The 2,973-nt window shown below is 33.4% G+C and overlaps 1 non-coding gene across 1 annotated transcript; it reads right to left on the bottom strand.

Moving 5' to 3' along the window:
- Positions 1-2,197: 2,197 nt before the first annotated feature.
- LOC148555302 (small nucleolar RNA R71) lies at positions 2,198-2,305 on the bottom strand. Its single transcript, XR_015887296.1, has one exon. It is a non-coding gene; the product is annotated as a small nucleolar RNA R71 (small nucleolar RNA).
- Positions 2,306-2,973: the final 668 nt, after the last annotated feature.

The raw sequence follows: 2,973 nt of genomic DNA, 5'->3' as shown, positions 1-2,973 counted from the left end.
GGCTGTAAAGCCATGTCTAAATTCTTTTGGACTGAGGCTTCCAACCATCAGCTGTTATACGACTGTAGGGTATGTCAGGCATGTCATGTCTGAATTACATGCTGAAGCTTGGCTAGCCATTGGCCATGTCTAGTGTTTTGGACCGGAGCTTTCATTGAAAGCTTGGCTAGCTAGTGAGCCATGTCTAATTCCTGGACTGAAGCTTTAAATTAAGAATGCAAGATTCCTGGAATTCATATTAAAAATTTTGGAATCCTTATTTTTCTTTCTTTCTAAATAATTTTCGAAAAATATAAAATAAAAATCCAAAAAAATTAGAAAATCAAGAAAATCAAAAATATTTTTTTGTTTCTTGTTTGAGTCTTGAGTCATGTTATAAGTTTGGTGTCAATTGCATGTGCATCTTGCATTTTTCGAAAATTCATGCATTCATAGTGTTCTTTATGATCTTCAAGTTGTTCTTGGTAAGTCTTCTTGTTTGATCTTTGCATTTGCATGTTTTGTGTCTTTTCTTGTTTTTCATATGCATTCTTGAATTCTTAGTGTCTAAGCATTGAAGAATTCTAAGTTTGGTGTCTTGCATGTTTTCTTTGCATTAAAAATTTTTCAAAAAGATGTTCTTGATGTTCATCATGATCTTCAAAGTGTTCTTGGTGTTCATCTTGACATTCATAGCATTCTTGCATGCATCACATGTTTTGATCTAAAATTCTCATGCATTGCATCATTTTTTTTTGTTTTTCTCTCTCATCATAAAAATTCAAAAATAAAAAAAATATCTTTCCCTTTTTCTCTCATCAAATTCGAAAATTTGGATTGACTTTTTCAAAAATTTTTAAAATCAAATTGTTTCTTATGAGTCAAATCAAATTTTCAATTTGAAAATCTTATCTTTTTCAAAATCTTTTTCAAATTTCTTAGTTATTTTCGAAAATTCCAAAAATATTTTTCAAAAATCTTTTTCTTATTTTTATATCAAATTTTCGAAAATAACATAATCAATTAATGTTTTGATTCAAAAATTTGAAGTTTGTTACTTGCTTGTTAAGAAAAATTCAAACTTTAAGTTCTAGAATCATATCTTGTGATTTCTTATGAATCAAGTCATTAATTGAGATTTTAAAAATCAAATCTTTTTCAAAACTAATTCCTATCATATCTTTTCAAAAATATCTTCTCATCTTATCTTTTTCAAAAATCTAATTTCAAAATATCCTTTCTAACCTCCTACCTTCTTATCTTTTCAAAATTTGTTTCAACTAACTAACTAACTTTTTGTTTGTTTCTTAACTTTTTCAAAACTACCTAACTAACTCTCTCTCTCTCAATTTTCGAAAATATCTTCTCCCTTTTTCAAAAATTTCTTTTTATTAACTAATTATTCTTATTTTTATTTTTGATTTAAAAAAAATTATTTTCAAAAATCACTAACTCTTTTTCAAAAATTATTTTCGAAAATTTCTTCTCTCTCATCTTATTCTATTTATTTATTCATCTACTAACATCTCATCTCACATCTCAACCCTCCTCACAGTTGTGTTTCTTCCATTATATTACATTCTTTGTCTCCCCCTCTTCTTCTACTCACACAGGGATCCCTATACTGTGGTGTAAAGGATCCATATTATTATTATTATTTTTTCTGTGCCCTCTTCTTTGTCATATGAGCAGGAGCAAGGACAAGAACATTCTTGTTGAAGTAGATCCAGAACCTGAAAGGACTCTGAAGAGAAAATTAAGAGAAGCTAAATTACAACAATCCAGAGATAACCTTTCAGAAATTTTCGAACAGGAACAGGAGATGGCAGCCGAAAATAATAATAATGTAAGGAAGATGCTTGGTGACTTTACTGCACCTAATTCCAATTTACATGGAAGAAGCATCTCCATTCCTGCCATTGGAGCAAACAACTTTGAGCTGAAACCTCAATTAGTTTCTCTGATGCAGCAGAACTGCAAGTTTCATGGACTTCCATCTGAAGATCCTTTTCAGTTCTTAACTGAATTCTTGCAGATATGTGATACTGTTAAGACTAATGGAGTAGATCCTGAAGTCTACAGGCTCATGCTTTTCCCCTTTGCTGTAAGAGACAGAGCTAGATTATGGTTGGATTCTCAACCCAAAGACAGCCTGAACTCTTGGGATAAGCTGGTCACGACTTTCTTAGACAAGTACTTTCCTCCTCAAAAGCTGAGCAAGCTTAGAGCTGATGTTCAAACCTTCAGACAGAAAGAAGGTGAATCCCTCTATGAAGCTTGGGAAAGATACAAACAGTTGACCAAAAAGTGTCCTTCTGACATGCTTTCAGAATGGACCATCCTGGACATATTCTATGATGGTTTATCTGAGCTATCAAAAATGTCACTGGACACTTCTGCAGGTGGATCCATTCACCTAAAGAAAACGCCTGCAGAAGCTCAAGAACTCATTGACATGGTTGCTAATAACCAGTTCATGTACACTTCTGAAAGGAATCCTGTGAGTAATGGGACGCCTATGAAGAAGGGAGTTCTTGAAGTTGATACTCTGAATGCCATATTGGCTCAGAATAAAATATTGACTCAGCAAGTCAATATGATCTCTCAGAGTCTGCATGGAATGCAAGCTGCATCCAACAGTACTCAAGAGGCTTCTTCTAAAGAAGAAGCTTATGATCCTGAGAACCCTGCAATAGCAGAGGTGAATTACTTAGGTGAACCTTATGGAAACACCTATAACTCAACATGGAGAAATCATCCAAATTTCTCATGGAAGGATCAAAAGCCTCAACAAGGCTTTAATAATGGTGGAAGAAACAGGTTTAGCAATAGCAAGCCTTTTCCATCATCAACTCAGCAACAGACAGAGAACTCTGAACAAAATACTTCTAATTTGGCAAACTTAGTCTCTGATCTGTCCAAGGCCACTGTAAGTTTCATGAATGAAACAAGGTCTTCCATTAGAAATTTGGAAGCACAAGTGGGCCAGCTGAG

This window comes from Arachis ipaensis, chromosome B6 (genome assembly GCF_059453495.1).
Source record: "Arachis ipaensis isolate K30076 ecotype BB chromosome B6, ASM5945349v1, whole genome shotgun sequence".
Lineage (NCBI taxonomy): Eukaryota > Viridiplantae > Streptophyta > Magnoliopsida > Fabales > Fabaceae > Arachis > Arachis ipaensis.
Note: the sequence above shows the minus strand (reverse complement) of the source record. Positions and strands in the feature narration are given on the sequence as shown.